Below are 12,650 nucleotides of genomic sequence, written 5' to 3'. Positions count from 1 at the left end.
ATGGGGCAAAAACAGCACAGATGCGTGATGTATCTGTGCCGTAAAGGTGGCGCATTGCTGGAGTTGTATCGCAAGTGTGATGAAGCTCCAGCAAGGGTCGGGGGTGCCCCTGTCGCAGGGTTTCTGTTCTCACACAGAACTGTGGACAGAGGATTGGAACCTCGGCGAATTAGGGTGTCCCAAAACTCACGTTAGTAATCAAAAACTCCTTAGTAAGCTAGGTACAGTGTCACATTGGATATAACAAACTCTCAATGTTTAGACAATCCAGAATATGAACTTATAGTACCTCAGGATACGTGGAACTCATGAACAGTCGGTCGTTATATATTTCTTAGAAACCAGAACATGGAGTTAAGAAGAACACATGTGTATTTGAAATGTTTATTTACTAATGCCGTCTTCTCAGGCGTAGTATCTTAGATAATACAAGTACACATATTATCAGTAGCAAAATTACCAGCATAGTTACTAGTACATAAAAAGCGAATGGTGATAGTATGTTAACATGCTGTAAATGAATAAGAGTTAGCAACACTTATAAGCAGCCGCGGGCCGTGGAGGGAGTTACGGTGAGGCAGGGAGGCGGGGAGGGGGAGAAGCAGGGTGGAGAATACAAGTACACATATTATCAGTAGCAAAATTACCAGCATAGTTACTAGTACATAAAAAGCGAATGGTGACAGTATGTTAACATGCTGTAAATGAATAAGAGTTAGCAACACTTATAAGCAGCCGCGGGCCGTGGAGGGAGTTACGGTGGGGCAGGGAGGCGGGGAGGGGGAGGGGCAAGGTAGAGAGGGCTCCACCCTGCTTCTCCCCCTCCCCGCCTCCCTGCCTCACCGTAACTCCCTCCACGGCCCGCGGCTGCTTATATCTCACCCTCCCTAATACACATATTATATTATTTGCTAAGAAGGTCTCTTTGTGTTGGTTTAGGGCGTGCCCATACTTTAGTGTCTTAGATTTGAAGGAATCACATCAGCATACACCAGCTCTCTCTTCATGTGAACCGCATCAACTGTTGTGTATGTGTGTTCGGCAAAGCAATATAAAACCCGCCTCATGCCCAGAATTGGCAGAAGTTGCACTTATGTTATGAGTATGAAGTCGTGGAGATCAGACCTCATAACAATTCTGTATCGTGTTGTTCTTGAAACTTTAGCACTCGCTGTACAGATATAGTTTAACAAGCAAAGCAGATAGTAGAGCAATAACATATTATTCTCATGTAAACCACGATGAACTACTAGGTGGAAAGCTAAAGCAACAACTAAGTGTCGTGTGCAGAAGTTGCAAAAAAGGAAAAATGGCGTTTAAACCGGTAATGAGCCCATGCTAACTTAACACGGTGTAAAGATATCCAGGACCTAGATGACACCTCCCCATGATCCGGAAACGAACTGAATAAGATAATAGAAGTGCCATCTCATGAGAGCAGATTGCAAGTTTATATGTGGACGGTCCGCAAGGTAAAGCATTAAAAACTAGGAAAATGTAATGCTAAAGAAAAATAAAACAGCCAAGTACTTTATCGAGTCTTAAGCCAATAGGCAAGGTAAATAATAAAAACTTGACAAATAAGTCAATGAATTGTCAATGAAATGCTAGTACTCAGCATATCAAACATGAAAAAGGTCTATGACATAACTGTGTATGCAAAATAAGCTGCAACAGCCTCCAATAGGAAGTCACCGTCTTCATCCGAAACCAGTTCAGCCATCCAATTTAAAAGCGGAAAAGAACATACGTGCTCTCCCAGCACCGGATCCTCTATCACCATCAGAGGACAGCTCGGTGGGTTTTCAAGAAAGCTCTGTTCCAAGAAAGACTGTGCTGCCGCCAGTAAATTCCAGGGACCAAGTAGTCCATGCATCAATGCCACAGCCATAATCCTTTCGCCAGGACAAACCAACTCGTGAGTAATGATAGGAGTCATCAGCTGATTAAAGTCGACGTCAGGAGAAACCGGTCCGCAGAGACACAAATCAATGGCCCAATCGAAATCACAGGTCAGGCAGTGAAATACAGGCTGGACACAGGTGAAGTAGGAGAATCGAAAAGATAATCCATATGCCGTGCTTAATATCGCCAACGGCATTGTGCCATAATATTCTAGCATGCGATTGCGGAACAGTGTCAGCAGCTGCAGGGTGGGAGGTTGCATAGGAGGGACATCCATATTTAAAAATTTAAAAAAGCACAAGAGCGTCCGCTGGTAATGCAAGTAAAAATGCCAATCCACGAACCAGAGTGGAGAAAATAGAATGAAAGGAAGCAGGGATGACTCCAAAGATTTTCTCAAATGAAGTCACGAGACCACTGGTAACAACTTTAAAAAAGTGCGCCAGGGCCTTTGTGGAGGATGCGTTAAAGATAGTCGGAACCATCTTGCTGAAATTGAAAGGCAAATCTGTATTGAAAAGGGTCTGCACCTCTGTACGGGTGTTCGCTATGTGAAGCACGAAAGTTTCACGGGCCGAACTCAAGGCCACCTCTCTCTGAGACAAAAGAGCTCTTATTCTTGCCATGCCGTTGAAATCTGTCCCAAGGTTGGTATTTGTGGCCAGATTGAAAACTCCCTATGTTCATGTGTGGGAGGAAATAGAACATTTCTGCAGCAAATAACCCGTTCACTTACTGTTACGATAAAAGGAATACTTTTAATTAACTCAGAACAATCTTCATTATTGAGCATCAAATAACTACCATTTTCCAACAACTTGAACGTGGGGATGATAGCAGGAACTGGCGTGCCTTGCAACACGCAAGCCATATTTGGTCGGTGTTTGTTGCATGAACCGTGTAACTGTATGTGCCTACACATTAGTGAATGATCTGGCGTCTCAGTGCATTCCTCTCCATTCAGATAAACTTCTTGATCATCTTTGAAACATCTGTATGTGTATGGAAGCGACCAGACCTCATGAAGAAAAGCACTACCTAAAGGTTCATAACGACCTATTGGTATATATTTCATACAATTTGAAAACTTATATAAAGCAAAAGGCAGCGTTATTAAACCGTGGATAAGGCACGTTGCCAAAAAACCCGCAATCCTCTGCTGATGATGTCACTGAGCATGTCATGAATGATGTAATATGTGACATCATCAGCAGTGAATTACGGGTAATAGTATCTCTAGTTTACTCCCCTATAGCTGTCTTTAACATAAGTGTCTGTTTCCTTCCCTTATACTTACTGTTTTTGGTTCGCTTCCGGTTCGCGTACCGGCGAGCGAACTGGGAAGCGAACTAAGAGAAATAGAGGTTGGCACAGTTCCAAATATTGTACCAATTTTTTAATAACGGGGAGGTAGTTCTGAAAAGAACTTTTTTTTTTATTGTTTTTGTTGTTTTATATTTTTTTTATTATTTTTCGGAACATTTTTTTACTTTTTTTGAATTTTTCTGAACAGTTTTATATTTTTTTGGGTTTTTCTTGGAGGGGGCAATGAAAACGATTCATTGTAAAGGGCTCAACAGGAGCAACAAAACAAAAAAAGAAGTATTTATTATTTTGGGCGTTTCGTACAAACTTGCATATGATAGTCAATAGCTCTGTTGATCAGAGTGATGCTTCTTTCTCCGTAGGAAATGAATCCATCGCAAAATACGCAGATGTGTTTTACTTCACCAAATTTCATTTGTATATTTGGCACCATCTCCCTGCCCTCTGGTCCCGTTACTTCCGGTACAACAGATCTTCTGGCCATAATAGGGAGATTATCTAGGTCGTTCCGAAACTGTGCAGCACTGTAGTTGTTAGGATGCCACCTAGTCATATGGCGATGCATTGTGTAGTTTCCGAAACTGTATTTTTTCTCGGTTCCTCTGGACAGTCTATCTTGACATATAAGGCAAGTTACGTATCTTGCATTTACTTTTTTCTGACCTTTGGGAATTTAAAAAAATTGCCAAATGAAGTTTTCTTTCCGGTGAGACGTCCTGGGCTGCTCAGGCAAAAACTGCCTCTCTTCGTGCTCGTCGTCCTGTTCCTCTTCTTCCTCTTCTTGTTGAATTATAACTTGAGCAGGTGGTCCACTCTTCCTTGGATGTGGTGGAGGTGGTGGGGAAGCACCAGCTGAAGCTACTAAAGAAGCCATTGCTCAGTGATCACAAAGGATCTTTCTCTCACAATGATGAAAGTCAGAGTGAGGAAAGAAGGAGGGATTTTCATCATTTGGGAAAAACAAGAGTTCTCAACCAATCAAAAGTGTTCATTTTAGATTATATGACCTAGTCTTACATCATTAGGAAACCAAAAGTGAAATAAACCAATGAAAAGTGTTATTACCAAGTCACATGACTTGCTGTGTTTACGTTAAGCGCTTTGCAGGGCCTCCCGGTTTGCTTCCAGAAACCTGCGCTTTGCGACTCGCTTCGCGTACCAGTTTGCTAACGTAGCACGTCATATGACGTATCACGCGACAACGTGAAACGTCATGCGGACGGGAGGCGTCACGATGTTGTTTTCTAACGCGGCACTTGCGGTAAAGAAACGTTTACCGGCTCGCGGTCTATTTCGCGGTATCAAGGTCAGCTAACGGGAAGCTTCCCGATTCGCGAAGCGGGAACGAAGAAAAAAAAATATTTAAAAAAAAAATTATTCATAAACATATAAAATATATTTTTGGATTTAAAGAAGAATACATTTTACAGCTACAGATATTAGCTGTTAAAAAACCAATGAAATTCACAGAAAAAACCATAGGTTATAGACCATATATAGTTAGGAATTAGCATTTACAAAACCTTGAAAATTCACTGAAAAAACCATAGGTTATAGACCATATATAGTTAGGAATTAGCATTTAGAAAACCTTATTTTACTCACACAAAACCATTGAAATTCCATATATAGTTAGTTGCACTAACTATATATCGCGCACCCGCAATCCACTGCTGATGATGTCACATATTACATCATTCATGACATGGTCAGTGACATCACTGATGACATCACTGATGACATCTCAAATGACATCACTGATGACATCATCTAGTGTCTGTGTGTTTTTGTAAAGTTTAAATACGTTTTACATATTGAAGAATGAGTGGATGTATGGAAGACTGAGTGTGTGTGTGGCTGGCTGGGAGGTGTGTGACTCTGTGCATATCAATGTGTACTTGTATCAGTGATTGTATAAGAGAGTAAGTATGTGTTAGTATATGTGTGAAAAGTATGGTGTTCTGTGTTTAACTATAGATGAGGAAATCGAAGTGTGATTGATTCTTCACAGGACTGACTAGGTGTATGAGTGCATATGATAGTGTTCTAATAATAACTGACTGTATGTATGAGTAATTGTATGGGTGAATGAGTGAATGTGTGTGTAGACGTACGAATCAGTGAGTGCGTATGTAGTAACTGGTATTGGTGTGTCATGATGTCATCAGTGATGTCATTTGAGATGTCATCAGTGATGTCATTTCAGATGTCATTAGTGATGTCATCAGTGATGTCACTGAAGTATGGTGTTCTGTGTTTAACTGTATAGATGAAGAAATGGAAGTGTGATTGATTCTTTACAGGACTGACTTGGTGTGTGAGTAACTCCATGGATGAGTGGCAGTGTGTGACTGTCTGCATAGGTGTATGAGTGCATATGATAGTGTTGTAATAATGAGTGACTGTATGTATGAGTGATTGTATGGGTGAATGAGTGAATGTGTGTGTAGACGTAGGAATCAGTGAGTGCGTATGTAGTAACTGGTATTGGTGTGTCATGATGTCATTTGAGATGTCATCAGTGATGTCATTTGAGATGTCATCAGTGATGTCATCAGTGATGTCACTGACCATGTCATGAATGATGTAATATGTGACATCATCAGCAGTGGATTGCGGGTGCGCGATATATAGTTAGTGCAACTAACTATATATGGAATTTCAATGGTTTTGTGTGAGTAAAATAAGGTTTTCTAAATGCTAATTCCTAACTATATATGGTCTATAACATGGTTTTTTCAGTGAACATATATATATATATATATATATATATATATATATATATATAAATATATTCACTGAAAAAACCATAGGTTTTACACACGTTATAGTTAGGAAGTAGCATTTACAAAACCTATGAAATTCACTAAAAAAAACATAGGTTTTACACACGTTATAGTTAGGAAGTAGCATTTACAAAACCTATGAAATTCACTGAAAAAACCATAGGTTTGACACCAGTTATAGTTAGCTGGAAATTTTACTGATATAAAACCAATGACATTCCACGTTATAGTTAGTTGGACTCACTATAACTTGCGCGTGTAATGCACTGCTGATGACATCACATATTACATCACTCATGACATCACTCATGACACCATCCAGTGAATATGTGTCTTTCTGAAAAATAAATATTAGTGAGTAATGTTTAAATTTTTAAATATATGTATTAGTGTTTCACTTTGTGTATAAGTAGCTGCATGGGTTGGTGAGTAGGTACATGTGTATGTACATGGGTTATTAGATGTTTTATTAGTATCAGTATGAGTGTTTGTATTGTTTAGTGTGGGAATTACTTACAACATTGATGCATGAGTGACAGACTCTTTTTTTGTATGTATTTTGAAGACTACATATGTGCAGGACTGTATGGTTGAATAGTGTGTATATGTGTATGTTAGTGAGTAAATGACTGTCTCACTAGTGTTTTAAACAGTAACTACATATGTTTTAATCTAGAATATGTGAATATTGATGCATATAAGTGAGTGTATGTGAGAGTAAGAGATTGTAAGAGTTCCTGTTTACATAAGTATGTGTTTCGAAAAGTGATTGTTTAAGAGAATAAATATGTGTAATTTTCAATAGAAGTAAGGTGGTAGTGTATGCATTGCTCTGTATGCGAAAAAATGGATGTTCAATAGTTTATTTGCATGTGTGAGTATGTGTGTGAGTAACTTTCGGATGACTGTCGGTGTGTAACAGGAAGTATAGGTGTATCACTTCACATGATGAGTGAGTATATGTATGAGTGACTATATAGAACTGTTGGTGAATGAGTGGGTGTGTATATAGATGGTGGAATTACTGAATTGGTTGTAGCTGGTATGGATATCTCTTTTTTTTGGAAAATTTTAGTTTCTTTTTTCTTTTTTTGAATGTTTTTCAAGGGTTACATTACACTGAAAGGAGATCTGTTACTCTGTCACAAGGATGGTGTCATCAATGATGTCATGAGTGATGTCACTGACCATGTCATGAGTGATGTAATATGTGATGTCATCAGCAGTGCATTACACGCGCAAGTTATAGTGAGTCCAACTAACTATAACGTGGAATTTCATTGGTTTTATATCAGTAAAATTTCCAGCTAACTATAACTGGTGTCAAACCTATGGTTTTTTCAGTGAATTTCATAGGTTTTGTAAATGCTACTTCCTAACTATAACGTGTGTAAAACCTATGGTTTTTTTGTGAATTTCCTAGGTTTTGTAAATGCTACTTCCTAACTATAACGTGTGTAAAACCTATGGTTTTTTCAGTGAATTTCATTGGTTTTTAAAATGCTAATTCAGAAATATCTCGTGTATGCAACCTATACTTTTGTCAATAAAGTTCTGGCAATATTTTTTTCGGAAACAAGCCGTTTTCTTCACTGTTCAAGTTGCATAGAGACTCCTTGTAAAGCGATACAGAATTAGAAAGTCTGTACCTTGCCTTTTTTTGAACGCATTAAAATTTGTCTGTAAATAAAAATAGACTTTCTAAACTTTCGTGCGCGCCCCGGTGTGCGCACTCTCGGCAACAGTTCTCAATAAAATGGATAGCGCATTTCCAGGCTTTCGTGCTCAACCGTGTGCGCGCACCCGCCTATATATTTCGTGAAAACTTTGCAATTGCAACTTATTAAATTTCTTCATAGACCCATCAAAGAACTTATACTACGTCAAAGAGACTAAACCTAGGCTTCTTTTTTATTATTATGAAAATTTTCATTAAATGGAGCGGAATGTCTTTTTAAACTTTCGTGCGTGACCGAATGTACACACCTTGGTATTTTTAAAAAAAATATAAAAGGTTTTATACTTTAACAATTGTATGCTTGAATCGAGCTCAGAAGATATATTAAATCCGGATGTGTTTGGATATACTCCTTTTCACGTTTTGAAACTTCGCTGAATTAGACCGCTACTTCCAAATGACGTATGTGACCAGATACTGTCACCGCGTACACGTCCTGAGACGCGCATGTGAAGTCATGTGACTTGAAAACAACACTTCCAATTGGTTCTTAGTAGTTTCTATTCTGCAATTTACACGGAGCACTCCACCCACTTCCCTCACTATGTTTTCTACTCTCAAAAGAGAACAACGTTCAACATCTTTCGGAAGACTTTCTTTTCACGCGATAATGTGAAATACTGAGATTGTTACAGGATTTTCTATCAGATATGTGTTCCCATTGCTGTTGAAGCACTAACACCGTGGAAAATTCCACCGATAGCAGTGATATTTTTAACGCCGAGCACCGGCGATTTTTATCGCTTAGAAGCCTTCCTATTATGAAGGTTTATCTCCTAAGTCTCTGATTCTCAAACTGTGCAACGCGGCTCCCCTGTGTGCCGTAATGAGGTGCTAGGGGCGCCGCGCACACTCTAGTGTGACTAACCATCCATAAATTCCACGGACATCTCTACCCTGTTATCTGCAATTGTGAGCATCAAAAGGAGCTGCGCTACGCCCCTGTGAGAGGCCTCACTCCCACTGCTGCAACGGCTTGGCAGTCCTCCAGATGCACAGGAACAGCCCCTCCGATCCATTGAAGTTCTGTGTCGGTCTCAATACCACTTACGAAATGAAAATAAGCACTGAAGAATATTCAAGTATGTAGTACTCCTCCTGCTACAGCATACAGAATGCATTCTATTACCTATAAAAAAGTGAAACACCCACGCTACAATCATATAGAACACTTCCTCTAAAGAAGCCTGTGAATAACTTTAAAACATCAGGTTAACCTTTTTTTACTCTCTCATCATTGTTAAAGATAAGTATTTACAATACTATATTAAACAATGCCATGGTTGTTGCTTTTTAATTTTAAAAATCTTGCAATCTTTCACAAACCCAATACTCATGGCTTCTTTTTCGTGACAAAAATCTTGCAATATTACATACCTACATAGAATAACAGAAAAAACATAACACTACAAAGGCCGAACACTCTACTAAACGCGGATTTGTAACCTATGGGGCAGATTTATGTTAACTACTTCATACCCAGATATGCACCAGTTAATGTGCACCACAGTATGCTAGTGCTCCGTTACCCATGGTGTGCTGTCGTGTATTTCTATAGGTTCTGAATCGATCCCCCTATTCCTGACCCTATTCTGGTTAAACTACCTAGCTAGTTAACTAACAGTCAGCCCATGAGGCAAGAAATCCCCCATGATGCAGATACCGTTATCTGACGCAGTCACACTACGGCACAGGAACGTGTTATCTGATTAGGTCATAACGCTTGAGATCTAATTAGACAAGCGACATTCCTCCAGCCCCTGATAAGGCATACGACGTTCTCATAACAAATCAAACCTATGACAACCTGGATAATCCGTGCGGCCATTGTTTTGATTTCACAGAGAACTTTAGTAAAGAATGTGCTAACGAGCAAGTCGTATGACATCTTTATTGACGTACCTATGTCCATCCTTACGTCAATCCCGGCACCTTTAAGGTATAAATATTGCCGACCTTGCCCTATGCAAAACACACGCGTGGTGACAAGACGGAGCAGCCATACTTGCCGAAGCCGAGAGCAGAAGCAGACCCCGCAGGCAGCAGCCCCGCCTTCCTGACGCGCTGAGAGACGCGCTGCTATCTCAAGCCGAGAGACCCAGCACCGGCGCTTCTGGGCAGCCCTCGCAGGCAGCCTGGAATATCGAGAGCAGAGAAAGAGATACCATTCCTCATTCATCCTAAATTCCAGGTACAGAACTGAATAACCCCTCCTAGAGAATTACTTTAGTTATTCACTTGGCAAAAACAAACTTAACTTAAGCTGTAACTTTCTATTCCCGCCCACGCATTAGACTTAGGTCAGGTACACGGGGTAGGCGTATTTAGAAACACCAGTTGAGTACGTTTAGTCAAATGTATATGTGTATGTAAATATATTTTAATCATTTTAAAACATCATATGGCTCAGAAACCATATCAATGTTTTTACAGTATTATTTTATACTATTGCTTTTAATGTATGCACTTTACTTAACTATAAGTATTGCAATAATATCGATCCATTTCTCTTGTACGAGAAAAGAGACTGATCAATAAATAACATCTTTTATTGAACACGCCCGTCTCTTCCTTTTCTCTACATTCTGATGAGACTAAGAATGCACGTACTGACTGAGTAAAATAATTGCCTTGTGCTCACACGACTCTCGAGATTGACTCTTGATTAGGGGAGAGCAAAGTTGTCATGTTCTATGGTTGTCAGAAACTAAATCCCTTCTTGTCTAATCAGGGGAGTTAATCCTTCCTTGAACATTCGAGAAAGTTTCTAGCGAACTCTGAGCTTAGCTGGCAAACCCAAAAATTAAGTCTAGTATCGACAGTAGTAGACCTAGTTAACGTCTGGCCTAGGCCTTTACTGCTGTAGGTACTATTCCAATGCGCAGAGCCTATTGGGAAAATAGGAGCTACACTACATGGCGCCCAACGTGTTTGGAAAGGGCGATAAAACTAACGTAAGACATTTAGAGTAACTCAGTCGTGCTTTCTCACTCAGACCCCTTTTCCCAAATACTCCAAAGACGTCTGGAGTGGGTGAAAGGTTATTATATCCTCCAAAACCTCGCAGGAGGGAACTCCTATGTATGGTTCTTGGTCTAGTCAACGTTGAAGGATAAAACAGTTCCAAAATATTGTGCATCTAATCTCTGTTTCCATAAAGAAACCTGATCTGCAAATAAACATAATACCATCCTGTCAGCAAAATGGACAGCGATGAAGAACGAGAGGTTACTAGATTAGCTACTGAAATAGCAGATGCTGATGCTACCATGCAAACAGCAGACCCGGATATAATACTCATCCAGGTCGCCAAAAGGAGATCTATAACCTTAAAACTTATAGAAAATGGACTGACACCTAGAGGTGGCACAGTCATATTCGTAATCGAGGCACACGAATATCGGCAGACAGAGGTATACTATACATGGATACATTTTCCAGCAGCTAATACTGTAACAAAGTACTTCCACTATTACAAAGTAGAGGAACCTCCTAATGAGTACACTCCTTTTGAGGAGGTGGAAGTACCACTCAAATTCCAAGAGCATTTGCTCTTATTTGATGGCGCCCTAATACATAACAATCACATTACAAGGCTCGGTCCTTTAGGAAGACCAGGAGCAACGTGGCCGGTCCTAGCCGGATACACACCACATCCAGACATCGAAAGAATGCCTGCAGCAGAGCTGTTAATACAGCTGAAACAACTACTAAAAATTCACAGACAATTAGTTCAGTATGTAATGCGGACTTCAACAATTCAGCCAGCGATTAAACTTCCACAGCTGACCCCTCACCAGGGGAACACAAATAAAATTACACCACAGAACATCCAATCCTGCCTAGGTAAAGTCCCAGCAAAACGGGAACAAATACCATTCTGGTTGGCACAGAAAATTACCCAAATAGAGGCGGTGTTTCCTGACACCACCCCATTAGAAAAACACAGGATTCTGACTATATGTCTCCCAATGGGAATCGCACCACACATTGAGGACTGTGACACTTGGGGTACAGTCTTTGCTTCCATCTACACAAAAACGCACGGTGTTCCATCCATTTCGGTAATACCAGATGTGCTAAAACAAATTCAAGATGAATACGGTCCAGAACCTGCTTTAACTCTTGGTATGAAATTACTAAAAGACTTCAAGCAGGTCTCGGCTATATTACTAGCCAACATAAAGGGTGAAGCAGCAAACGTGGCGATCCGCCAGAGGTTAAAAGAGACAGATATAGCAGACCAACCAGCTGAAATTGCCAGAATCATAGAAAAATCCTATGAAGAACTAGGCAGAGATAGTCTAGGTGGAATACCAGTAAAACCGCAACTGACTACAAGTCCAGAAAAAATGTTTTTTAATAATAATAATAATTCACCAAAAAAGAACTGGGATGGGAACAAACAATCCAATCCTAAAGAAAAGAAATTCCAGTCCAGAGGAAGGTCTCCTAGGCGAAGGGAGAAATCTCCAAACCCGAGACAAAGGTCACCCCAGAGTGAACCCTCTGGGAATAGATATAACCTTAGAAATAGGGATAATATTAAAAAACCTGATAGATATCAAGACATTGATACACGTCCCTCTCAATCTTTTCAGAATTCCTCGCAGAAATCGGAAAGAAGAGGACGATCAGAAGAGCACGCCAAGTCCAAAGACAAGGAACCTGCTCAACTGAAAAAGAAATCACAATTTCCAAAAAAGAAGGTAGCCAGTATCAAGGTAGTTAACAATGCCGAGAATACTGAGGACACAACTGAAAAACGGAGAGTGGGCTCAGACAATGCTAGACAGCGCAGCAGAGGTGAGCATAGCTCGCAAAGTCCTTATGAATCATCTGGAGACAGTGGACACGAATGAATACCTTCAAGTGGAAACTGCAGATACCAGAGT

General features: G+C 40.1%; 1 protein-coding gene across 1 annotated transcript in view; it reads left to right on the top strand.

The window, feature by feature from the left end:
• The window catches only part of LOC144768753 (interferon-induced very large GTPase 1-like), a 426,778-nt gene that overhangs the window by 252,068 nt on the left and 162,060 nt on the right, over positions 1 to 12,650 (top strand). The gene's annotated exons all lie outside the window — the stretch shown is intronic.

The sequence above is a fragment of the Lissotriton helveticus genome, chromosome 7, assembly GCF_964261635.1.
Source record: "Lissotriton helveticus chromosome 7, aLisHel1.1, whole genome shotgun sequence".
Taxonomy (NCBI): domain Eukaryota; kingdom Metazoa; phylum Chordata; class Amphibia; order Caudata; family Salamandridae; genus Lissotriton; species Lissotriton helveticus.
Note: the sequence above shows the minus strand (reverse complement) of the source record. Positions and strands in the feature narration are given on the sequence as shown.